Here is a 12795-nt window from a genome sequence, read left to right as displayed (position 1 = left end):
ACACCACACTGGCTCACACTTGCCAGCCACGTGAGCGCAGTTTTGCATTCTGTGGCAGAAGGAAGTTCAGGAATCAACAAACAAGATGAGCTGGGTTCTGCCTGCTTCCTTTGGGCCAAAGCTTTCAGGATATATTAGGAGTGTATGCCACAAGCCTGGAACAAGCCCTATGAAGTTGGCAAACACGACTGCAGGTTTATACGAGGTTTATTCAACTGGCAAGGCACGATCCCTTGGAAGCGGTGGCGTTGGGAGTTCTTGTTTGTCTTGAACAAAGCAGTATACCTTATCTGTCACTGTTGGGCTGCAAAGGAGGTCAGAGTTTGCACAAGTGGCGTGACTGAGAGTATTCAGTTAACCGCTTAACCACAAAGGGCAGCTTGCCTATTTATAGGCAGGCCCCAAAAATAAATCCCAACGTCACGTGGGTTCTGCAGTTTTGTTTGTTTAGCCAGTCAAAGCATTTCTACCTCCGCTCCTCAGCTGGAACGGCTTCCAGAGTGGCTTACCGAGAAAACATAATTCCTGCCTTTAAGCTTAAGATCTAAACAGACACAGCACAAAAAGAAAAAAGCGATGGGCAGGGAGGAGGAAAGCAAGCAAACTCAGGCACCCAGTTCTTAATGTTACAAGATTCTTATAATGGTCAGTTAACAAGCTGCTCACATTTTTTATTTTTTGAAAAAACAGGCATTGGCGGCCTCTAAGAAAAAACAGTTACCCCCAACTTTCCTGGGTTATAACCGGTATTTACTCTCACTTCCTGGGAGTGTCAGAAATACAGTCAAAAACTGCTGTCCTTACAGGGTGGGGCTTTGAGTTTTGAGGGCCTGCCTGGAATCTGCTGATAGGATCATTTATCTGTTAGCAGCTGCCAGAGTGTTGGCACACACCAAAAAAATGCACATATTCATGAAAATAATAAACAAAAACACATTATATCAAGGGAAGTTGCTTGGAAAAATGTGACTCAGTCTATGGCAAAGCTACAGACCTTAACGAATTTTTCATGCAGACATTAATTTTTTTTTAAAAAAAATTAAGACTGAATTTAAGACTGGAAAAATGAGAAACAGAGAAATTGAAATTGACAGATTCACCCACCCCTAATTAACTAATTAATTAGGGTTGCCATATGTCCAGAATTTTCCGGACGTATCCGGAATACCAAAGTCGGAAGCAGTGTCTGTGTGGACAACCTCTTTTTTTTTTTTTTTAATGATATTTATTAAAGTTTCAAAAAAAGTTACAAGAATAAGAAGAAGGGAAAAAAAAGAAAATACAAAATACAGAAAAATAAAAACAATTAAAAACAAATCAATCTTTCCATGTCTTATCTTTCATTTACTTGTTTCCCTGACCTCCTCACACCTCCCTTTTTTGTATTCCGGTTCAGTTAGTTAATTCAGCAATTCCTTTCCCTCTTTGTTTTTGTCTTAATCCTTTATCTTAATATATTATAACTTTAGATTCTCTCCTGTTAACAATCCATTTTTACATACTCCTTTGTAACACTGCTGCTAAAACCACTTAACTTCATTCTGACATCATTCTAACATTCATTAATTTTGCAATATTTCTGTAAATAGTCTTTAAATTTCTTCCAATCTTCTTCCACCGACTCTTCTCCCTGGTCTTGGATTCTGCCAGTCATTTCCGCAAGTTCCATATAGTCCATCACCTTCATCTGCCATTCTTCCAGGGTGGGTAGATCTTGTGTCTTCCAATACTTTGCAATAAGTATTCTTGCTGCTGTTGTGTGCGGACAACCTCTATCTGGAATTTCACTGTTTGAAATACGGCAACCGTAGTTTATATACATATATGTTGCAAGGCAGTATCTCAGTGCTACACAAATCATGTTCAGATTTCGGCTGCTTATTTCCACTTGATCCAAGGACCATAGCTGCAGCTCCCTCTAGAGGCGGCATAGGGGATGTCTCTACAATGCTCCCAGAGAATGTCCTTTGAAGGTTGCGCCTCCAACCCCCATTTTTTGGGGTCCCAGAAAAAGTGAGCAGCAGCAAACAGTGAAAATAGGGAGGGAACTTTGTCATGGTGAAAATGCACCAGATGGAAAAGGGGGATAGTTGTTCTGGGTTTTTTTTTTTTGTTTTTTTTTTTTTCTAGAGGCAGAAATAGGCATTGCACACCGGTTTTTGTGTGACCCCACTGTTGGTTTAACAAATTGATTTAATGTATTCTTAAGTTTTTAACTTGTACGTTGAATTTGTTTCTCTTTTTTGCACACTGCCATTATGTTTGCAAGTGTTGGGTGGTTTATGCATGCTTCAAATAAAATAAAGAATCGTATGGAAGGAGTATGGAAGGGGTAGTGATGTATGGAAGTGAGAGCTGGACCATAAAGAAGGCTGATCACCGAAGAATTGATGTTTTTGCATTATGGTGCTGGAGGAGACTCTTGATAGTCCCATGGACTGCAAGAAGAACAAACCTCTCCATTCTGAAGGAAATCAGCCCTGAATGCTCACTGGAAGGACAGATCGTGAAGCTGAGGCTCCAAGACTTTGGCCTCCTCATGAGAAGAGTAGCCTCCCTGGAAAAGACCCTGATGTTGGGAAAGATGGAGGGCACAAGGAGAAAGCGATGACAGAGGACGAGATGGTTGGACAGTGTTCTCTAAGCTACCAGCATGAGTTTGACCAAACTGCGGGAGGCAGTGGAAGACAGGAGTGCCTGGCGTGCTCTGGTCCAGGGGGTCACGAAGAGACGGACATGGCTAAACGACTAAACAACAACAAATGGAAGAAGTTGGGGATGTTAAGCCCGGGAAAAAAGGAGACTGAAGGGAGATAGGAGAGTCATCTTCAAATATCTTAAGGGCTTTCACATGGAGGATGGAACAAGTTTGTTTTCTCCTGCTCTGGAGGGTGGGACTCGAATCCATGACTTCAAGTTTCAAGGAAGGAGATTCTGACTAAACATCAGGAAGAACTTTCTGATGGTAAGAGCTGTTTGACAGTGGAATGGACCCCTTCGGAACGTAGAAGTCTCGCCTTCACTGGAGACTTTTAAGCAGAGATTGGGTGGCCACCTGCCATAGATTATTTAGCTGAGATTCCTGCATTCCAGGGGGTTGGACTAGATGACCCTCAGGGACCCCTTCCACCTCTACAATTCTCAGATTCCTATTGAGCTCATCGGTTAAAGTAAAAGCAAGAGACCCAGCTAACCCCTCCTTTGTGTTGAAGTGCAGGCCTAGGGTCCCTCAGCTTCATTTTGGGCAGATATTGGTGTCCACATCCTTGTTTGCCTGTCTCCAACCACTGAGCTTCTTCTCCTGACGCATTTCCCCCCCTTGACTGCGCTGCACCAGCCTCCTTCCACAGCACGGGTTTCATTTCATCATTGATGCATCGCGCGGTTTGCACTTCGTTTCATCTGTGGATTTCAACTTACATAAAGCACAAAGCTGGTGGTGCTGTGGGACGCGGGTGGCGCTGTGGATTAAACCACAGAGCCTAGGGCTTGCTGATCAGAAGGTCAGCAGTTTGAATCCCCGCGACGGGGTAAGCTCCCATTCTTCCGTCTCAGCTCCTGCCCACCTAGCAGTTCGAAAGCACGTCAAAGTGCAAGTAGATCAATAGGTACCGCTCCAGCGAGAAGGCAAACGGCGTTTCCGTGCACTGCTCTGGTTCGCCAGAAGCGGCTCAGTCATGCTGGCCACATGACCCGGAAGCTGGACGCCGGCTCCCTCGGCCAATAAAGTGAGATGAGTGCCGCAACCCCAGAGTCGTCCATGACTGGACCTAATGGTCAGGGGTCTCTTTACCTTTAATAGGGGAAGGGGGGGGAACGAGCTGCCCCAATTTCATATTCTTTCCCTGCTGCCTACAGTGTCTCCTTGCACCGTGAATCGCTGCAAAGCCCATTCATCGCAGCCAGAAGTTTCCGAGGCAGAAGAAAGGGGTTCGGAGGAGTAGCAGATGCAGAAGGCCGCCTTGCCAGAGGATTCTTCTGCACGAGCCCCAGAGAGAAGGGGGGGTGGGTGTGGGAGAAAGTGACGTGAGTGGGATTTAATGGCTGGAGAGAGTCGTTCCAGCACGGCTCAGCGAGAAACTATGCACGACCAGGGAGGCTTTTGGAGAGATGAAACCAGATAGGGAAAGGGCTGGTCGGTGGCTTTGGGGTTATGAACTCAGGAGCTGTGAAATACTAGCTCAGCTAAAGACCCGAGGCCCAAAAAAACAAGGATGAGCCTGGCTGAGATACCAGAAAGCCAACTTTCCCCTATCTGATGCCCTCTATGACGTTTTGGACAACCACTCTGGGCGACTTCCAACAAAATATTAAAATACAATAGTCTGTTAAACATTAAAAGCTTCCCTAAACAGGGCTGCCTTCAGATGTCTTCTAAAAGTCTGGTAGTTGTTTATCTCTTTGACATCTGGTGGGAGGGCGTTCCACAGGGTGGGCGCCACTACCAAGAAGGCCCTCTGCCTGCTTCCCTGCAACTTGGCTTCTCGTAATGAGGGAACTGCCAGAAGACCCTCGGCGCTGGACCTCAGTGTCTGGGTAGAACGATGGGGGTGGAGACGCTCCTTCAGGTGTACTAGACCGAGGCCGTTTAGGGCTTTCAAGGTAAGCACCAACACTTTGAATTGTGCTTGGAAATGTACTGGAAGCCTAAGAAAATTGGCTTCCAGGTGGAAAAATCAAAATTAGAAACAGAACTGTTAGAACCCAAAACTAAGATTTTGTCAAAGATGTATAACTTGCTGTTGAAATGGAATACTCAGGATGAAACGGTGAAATCTGCTATGATTAAATGGGCACAAGATGTTGGACATAACAAAATGATGGCTGACTGGGAACAGTTATGGACCACAGGTATGAAGTTTACGGCATGTAATGCCTTAAGAGAAAATATTATGAAAATGATATACAGGTGGTACATGACACCAGTCAAGCTTGCAAAAATCTATCACTTGCCCGATAATAAATGTTGGAAATGTAAAGAAACTGAAGGTACATTCTTTCACCTTTGGTGGACATGCCCAAGGATTAAGGCTTTCTGGGAGATGATCTATAACGAAATGAAAAAGGTATATAAATATACCTTCCTGAAGAAACCAGAGGCCTTTCTCCTGGGCATGGTCGGCCAATTGGTGCCAAAGAAGGACAGAACTTTCTTTATGTATGCCACAACAGCAGCAAGAATACTTATTGCAAAGTATTGGAAGACACAAGATTTACCCACTCTGGAAGAATGGCAGATGAAGGTGATGGACTATATGGAACTTGCGGAAATGACTGGCAGAATCCGAGACCAGGGAGAAGAGTTGGTGGAAGAAGATTGGAAGAAATTTAAAGACTATTTACAGAAATATTGTAAAATTAATGAATGTTAGAATGATGTCAGAATGAAGTTAAGTGGTTTTAGCAGCAATGTTATAAAGGTGTATGTAAAAATGGTTAACAGGTGAGAATCCAAAGTTATAATATATTAAGTTAAAGGATTAAGACAAAAACAAAGAGGGAAAGGAATTGCTGAATTAACTAATTGAACTGGAATACAAAAAAGGGAGGTGTGAGGAGGTCAGGGAAGCAAGGAAATGAAATGTAAGGCATGGAAAGATTGATTTGCTTTTAAGTGTCTTTTTCCCCCCCCCTGTATTTTGTATTTTTTCTTTTCTTTATTTCTTTCTTTTTTTCCTTTTCTTCTTATCTATGTAACCTTTTTTTGAAACCTTAATAAATATCATTAAAAAAAAAAAAAAAGGAAATGTACTGGGAGCCAATGTAGGTCTTTCAAGACTGGTGTTATGTGGTCTCGGCGGCCGCTCCCAGTCACCAGTCTAGCTGCCGCATTTAGTTGTAGTTTCCAGGTCACCTTCAAAGGTAGCCCCACACAGAGCACATTGCGGTACTCCAAGCGGGAGATAACCAGAGAATGCACCACTCTGGCTAGCATTTGGCAGGTGCCGGTAGGTGCTAATAAATACTTTCTCTTCCCACTTCCATCACTTCATCTTAGAGTTGACACCGACATTGTGTTTTTTTTTTCTTCACTCTGCTGCTGCTTCTCCCGGCAAGACCCTCTTTGTTTCGGGGCCCCTGCACTTTGTGGTTCTGTTTTTTCGGGGTTTTTTTTTAAAAAGATATTTATTAAAGTTTCAAAGAATACAAAAATTACACAAAAACAAAAAATAAAAATACAAGAAAATACAAAATGCAGAAAAAGGAATAAAGTTTTTAAAATATAACAAAAAAATGAAAGATGAAAAGAAACATACAAACTAAAAACAGTTAAAAACACGTTAATTTTCCATAGCATATCTTCCTTACACTTATTTCCCCGGACCTCCTCGTACCTCCCTTTTTTGTATTCCAGCTCAGTTTGTTAGTTCAGCAAATCCTTACCATTAAGCTTTTACCCATTTGTGAACCTTTTTTCGTATCTCTTAAAGCATTACAGCTGGAAACCACTTAGTTTCTATCCAACATCCTTCTAAGATTCATTAATTTTACAATATTTCTGTAAATAGTCTTTAAATTTCTTCCAGTCTTCTTTCACCGACTCTTCTCCCTGGTCTCAGATTCTGCCAGTCATTTCTGCCAATTCCATGTAGTCAATCACCTTCATCTGCCATTCTTCCAGAGTGGGTAGGTCTTGTGTCTTTAGAGATGTGGTTCTGTTTTTTAAAGGCGGGGTTGTCTCCCTCTCTCAGCTATGCCCAATGCATACTGCAGCTGGCCAATCAAAAGTCATTTTACCGAAGGCCTGTCAGAACGGTCAGGGATGCAGAAGTCCTTTGTCTCTGCAGTCCTGAGAAGGTTTCCAAGCGCCATAAATTTATTTATTTATCTTACGGATCCCATAAAGAATCCCGGAGCAATTTGACCCGCGCTGTAGATTCACATTAAAAAGTACTCTGAACCGAAGCCCTCCTGCCAACCCTCCTTTTTTAAAAACATATTTTTCTTAAAGATTTCATGGTTTACAAAAAATATGTGCAATGTCTTTTTTTTTTTCCAAGTTACATTTTCTACATATCCCTCCTTGAAAGTCTTTCCATGGGATCATGATGGGTGCATTAAGTTGTTTCTAACCCAGTTTACGAATTAACATTTTAACTTCTGCAAAGTCCTGAGATTTACTAGTGGCTGTTTCGGAGCAGGGCTGAGTTACAGAGGCGAGCCTTCCGCACGCTGCGGTCAAAACAAGCTGGCTCGTATTCAAATGTATCTCCAGGTAGAGGGCAAGAAAAGGGGGGCAGGAGGAGAGGGGGAGAGGGAGAAAGAGAGAAAGAGAAGAGGTGTCGTGTTATTGAAACCACTTCCAAAAGTTAAGACTCCTGCCCTTCAGGTACATGGTGTTTCACAGGATCTGTAGGCAAGGAGGTGTTTTTAATTTCTCTCAAAGTGTTATCTTGGATACCTTCCAGGGCCTAATCAATCACCAATGTCCTAGCGCTGGGAGGGTCTAAGTATTTTAGAACAGGTTTCTCGAATGAAGGTTTTTTCAAAGGCAGAAAGGGACGAAAGGGACAGAGCGGGAACTGGCAGCCCCAGGATGTGATGCAGGTCGGAGGGGGACCCAAGACATGGTGTGCGTTTCAAATGCTGTTCCTTTCGCTTGCTATTGAACCTTGCCAATAGGTAAGTTAGGGGAGTTTTTAATATTTGAGGTTTTATCGTGCTTTTCATATTCTGTTGGGAGCCGCCCAGAGTGGCTGGGGAAACCCAGCCAGATGGGTGGGGTATAAATAATAACATTATTATTATTATTATTATTATTATTATTATTATTATTACTACTACTACTACTACTACTATTAGGTAAAGGACCCCTGGGTGATATGTCAAGTATCACTTGCATTGCTGTCGCATCGTCTGACTTCCCCACAAACAAATCAGAACGAATGCTCATTAAATGGCAAGTGTCATCTAATCTCCCCACAAGCAAATGAGGATCAATACACACACAGAAGGGAAAAAAGAGGTAAAGGACCCCTGGACGTTTAAGTCCAGTCAATGGCGACTGTGGGGTTGCGGCACTCATCTCACTTCAGGCCAAGGGAGCTGGCGTTTGTACACAGAAAGCTTTCCAGGTCATGTGGCAAGCAGGACTAAACAGCTTCTGGCGCAACGGAACACCGTGACAGAAACCAGAGCAGTGCACGGAGCTGCCGTTTACCTTCCCGTCGCAGTGGTACCTATTTATCTACTTACACCAATGTGCTTTTGAACTGCTAGGTTGGCAGGAGCTGGGCCAGAGCAACGGGAGCTTACCCTGTCTTGGGGATTGGAACCGCCGACCTTTTGATTGGCAAGCCCAAGAGTCTCAGTGGTTTAGACCACAGTGCCACCCGCTCCCATAAAAACCTTGCCAATATTGCTCACCCTGCAACACCACCAACAGAACCACTCTCGGCTGGGAGACAAGACTGAAAGCAAAGTATTGTTACGAAGGTTGCGCAGCACCCCAAATCTCTGCTATGTGCTAGGAAGATTCCAGAGGGTTCCACCCAGAATGGCTGGAGCAACTCAGTCCGATGGGTAGGGTAAGGGTAAAGGGACCCCTGACCATTAGGTCCAATCATGGCCGACTCTGGGTTGCGGCGTTCATCTTTCTTTATTGGCCGAGGGAGCCGGCATACAGCTTCTGGGTCATGTGGCCAGCATGACTAAGCCGCTTCCGGCGAACCAGAGCAGCGCGCGGAAACGCCGTTTACCTTCCCGCCGGAGCGGTACCTATTTATCTACATGCTTTCGAACTGCTAGGTTGGCAGGAGCAGGAACTGAGCAACGGGAGCTCACACCGTCACGGGGATTTGAACCGCCCACCTTCTGATCGGCAAGCTCTAGGCTCTGTGGCTTAACTCACAGCGCCACCCGCGTCCCATCAGTCCGATGGGTAGGGTACAAGTAATAATAATAATAAATAATAATAAATAAATAATAAATATTATTCTTCCAGGCGTTCATCTGGAGTTGTGTTTCCGTTGAGGAAATGGAGGCACAGTGGAGGCTAGTGTCTTAGAAATATGGTTTATTGTATGCATAGTTACATCTGGAGTCTTCAGTGGAGGGGGGCAGAACATCGTACCCCAAGGGCGACTCTCATTGCTCCTCTCATAGCCCCAGCAAGCTCAGGCCAAAGCTGCAGTCTTGCAGGGGCCACTAGGGGTGCATCAGAAGATGGCTGACAATAACATCTCTCCGACCCACACGAGGTAATTTGGAGGCTGTGATGGGAGTAATAGCCTCCCTACCTCCCCAGGATTGTGGGGGGGGGGGGCTGCCCTTGCCTGCTGTGCCCTATACCACCCCCGAATTTGTGGGGATGGGGGCACTAGGCATAATGCCCTCCTGTGGATCTCGGCGCTCCTGGACGCTGTCTCTGATCCGCGCCTCTAGCTGCAAGAACTTCAAAAGAAACAATTAGGAGGAAGAGAATGCACATATTTCAAGGAAGGAGGGGGAGTAAAGACTGCTAACAGAAGAGATCTCTGATAAACGAGACGAGTCGGAAGAACAAGAATTTTTTTTTTTTTAAATAATGTTTATTAAAATTTTCAAAAATACAGAAAGTAAGAGTTAAAATACATTCAGAACCTTATTTTCATATATCCACTTTCTGGGACTCCCCCCTTCCCCCACCCCTATCATATTCCTGTTTCATGTTGTTGGCTCCACAAGCTCTCAGTTCTGATTAAAAACTTAATTTGTTTAGACCATTGTTCGAATTTAAAATTTCTACACTCCTCATCAATACCCTTAATAAAAAACCAAAAATTTCTTTCCCAGGGCCCACCCCATTTTTATTCCACAATTTCCCTTTTTTTTTTTTAATAATAAAGACACCCCACATAATAGAAATATCAGAAATAAGAAATAAAAGGTATAATAGATGAAACAAAACCAGTTCAAAAAAAAAGAAATTGACAAGCCTTTGGATTTTAGTTCTCCCCCTCTGTCCCCGGTTTAATTTCCCCCTGACCACCAAACCATGTTATCCGCCTGGAATTCTTACAATCCATAAATCGCCTATTTCCCCCAACTCCTTGCTGGCTTTTTTTTTTTTTTTTTTTCCTTTCATAATTATTTTTTAAAACACTTAGCTTCAGATCTTTAATAAAGCTCCCCCCATTGTTCTTTCCAAATTGTAGTCCAGTTTCCTCTTGTTCCGCTGCTGAAACGTTCTAATTCAGAAGCTTAGTAAGTCTGCAGGGATTATTGTTATTCAGGAACAAAAACTTGCGTTCAGTCCCTTCCTTTCTTCAATAGAAAATTCTATTGTCTCCTTTAGCTGAACACCCTGTAGACAAAATATTATTTCCGTTTTGCAGCTTTCCCAGAAGATAACCAGTTCTGTAAAATTCCAATGGTATTTTTCCACTTACGACCATCTTTGTAATGTCCCGAAACTCCTCTAGGGGGATTGTTGTAACTTTGTTTTTCTCTAGTCCAAAAGTCCGATTGTTATCCATGTTTTCGCCATTTTGTATCCAAGTTTTAAAAAGTTGTAGCAAATTGTAACAAATTTAGCCAGCAAAGTTCTCATAATAAAATCCTCTCTGCTTTCCGACTTTGACAGCTACTTTGACAGCTGTCAAAATCTCCGACTCTTTTCACCAGGCTCTCTCTTCAATCACCCCGGTTCCCAGGGGGGGGGGTTACGTTTCTTCTCCCTCAATTCGTCCTCCAGCACAGTTCTTATAATTTCCCATCGTGGAATTCTTAGTTTTTATCAGCAATACAAATCTTTTTGGACCTTGGTTTCCCCGTCCTTGTCTTGGAAGGTTTACAATAGGGGGGGGGACTGACTTCCTTTTTGGATCCCCCCCCGCTCGTGTCCAATTCGAAAAGAAATTCTTTTTTTTCCCTCCTTTTAAACCCAGTTTCCAAATTACTCACGGGTTGTTGTTAAAAAGTCCGAATTTTCAATGGAAGAAGTCAGCGCTCTCCGCCGGATGGCATGCGGCTGCGCTCGGCAGGGATAGCAGAGGACTCAAAGCACCACGCTTCTCCCCGGCACCCGATCCGTAGCCTTTAAAAAGGCTCCTTCACGAGTCGGGAGGGCGCTGACGGTGCCAGCCGAGTCTCCATGTCCACGGCCCTCGTGGCCGTGGTTTTTAAGGGTCCCCGCATCGCCGGTGCGGTAGGACCCAGCCCCTGCCGAGCAGGCTCCCTCCGGAGCTCGGAGGGAGTCCGCCATTCGGCGATGGCGCCAACCCGGAAGAACAAGAATTAACCAGATGAAGACACACCAAGACTCGGTATGGCAAAAGGACTGGATGGGGGAGGGGGGAAAACTTTCCTTTCTTTCCTCTATGTGATTAAACAAGAATCCCCCCCCTCACAAGTCAGAAATGTTGTTTGAAGGACTTAAGCTGTGGATTTATGTCTGTGTGGAGATACTTTCTAACCAAAGCATGTTTTAAGAAGAGCGTGGAATGTATAAGGGCTTTGGAATGACGCAGTTAAAAATACCGTCGCCATATTGGGAAGTTCTGTCAGAGGACTTAAGTCTGGGAGGAGAAATAGAGAAATAGAGCTGTTTTTATATTGTGGGTGAAACTTCTCAGAGGGACTTAAGAACGACAGTTCTGTGATTAATGATGGAAAGAGCGATGTTATCTATGAATGCGAGGATATATGGAAACCATCTCGATTTGAGGATTGGATGAACGGAAAATTCACACAGGATTATTATTGGTGTTTATCGGCTTAAAGAGATTATCAGAAGAGATCATAAAGAAAAAAGAGAAAATATACGAACAAGATGAGATGCGGAAACAGCAAGATAAGACTAGATAGAATTATGAACTTTGTTTGGACTGATTCGGACATTAACGCAGTAGCAAGAAGATGATCAGAATCCCCCTTCGGATCTTGAAATATGGGTCCCCTCAACAAAATTTAAAATTCGGCTTTGTAATTCGGAATTTATGTGATGTGATTTGATTTGATTTGATTTGATTGGTCGGTTAATAAAAATTATTTATATAAAAAAGAAAGCTGCAGTCTTACCTCTTGGGGTCTCTTGGGGTCGCATCTTCCAGCCAGTGCCAAGATGGTTCTGCCTTTATTTCCCTCACGGAGTTCTGCACACTTCCTTTCTTGTTCCTAGAAAGCCCCTACGCTAATATTAAAACCGCAAGCGTTGCCGTGTGTGTCTGTGTAGAATATCTTCTCCTGCCTGCACTAGATGGGGGTGTGATGTCCTTCACAGAGGTCAAAGTTTTACAGGCTTCATTGAAAGTGATGCAAATCAGATGGCGCGCTTGCAATGTTATCAAAGATTTGCAACAGAATTTTTAACTCTCTCTCTCTCTCTTGAGAAAGAAATAAGTTGCCTGCTCAGGGCAATTTACTTGAGTTCACTGAGGAGAGATATTTGAAATCTCTGTACTCAGCCCATCAAGCCCAGCGTTGTCTGGGTGGCAGGCTCTGCAGATTCTTTCCTGCTCCACGAAAACCCGTGCCACCATCATGGCTTTAAGGTGCCACAAGACTCACAGAATTGCAGAACTGTGGAGTTGGAAGTGTTAAGTTGTGGGTGAACATATCAGAGGACACAGCGATTCTTCAGACAGCTCTTGTTTATTCACAGGCCAGAACAGAACTGAACTGAAGGGTTCAGCCAGCCTGCTTATATAGAGCTGCACTACAACGCAACAGTAACCACTTTCTGTAACTAGCCAATCACTGAACGTCACTTTCAATCCCTTATTTGCATATGTGGACCTGAGTGAAAACTATCTACAGTATTCCCCTGCTGGCCCACGGTGAGGAGAAGAAGAAGAAGAAGAAGAAGAAGAAGAA

The 12795-nt window shown here is 43.8% G+C and overlaps 1 protein-coding gene across 1 annotated transcript in view; it reads right to left on the bottom strand.

The window, feature by feature from the left end:
* LOC308474615 (uncharacterized protein) overlaps positions 1–12109 on the bottom strand; it is a 79213-nt gene extending 67104 nt beyond the window's left edge. Inside the window, exon 1 of the mRNA XM_081001145.1 lies at positions 12001–12109. The gene's annotated coding sequence lies outside the window, so the exon portion shown is untranslated. The remainder of the gene's footprint in view (positions 1–12000) is intronic.
* Between the last annotated feature and the right edge of the window lie 686 nt (positions 12110–12795).

Source organism: Podarcis pityusensis, assembly GCF_964106645.2.
Source record: "Podarcis pityusensis genome assembly, chromosome: 3".
Lineage (NCBI taxonomy): Eukaryota > Metazoa > Chordata > Lepidosauria > Squamata > Lacertidae > Podarcis > Podarcis pityusensis.
This window is presented reverse-complemented; position numbering and strand designations above follow the sequence as displayed.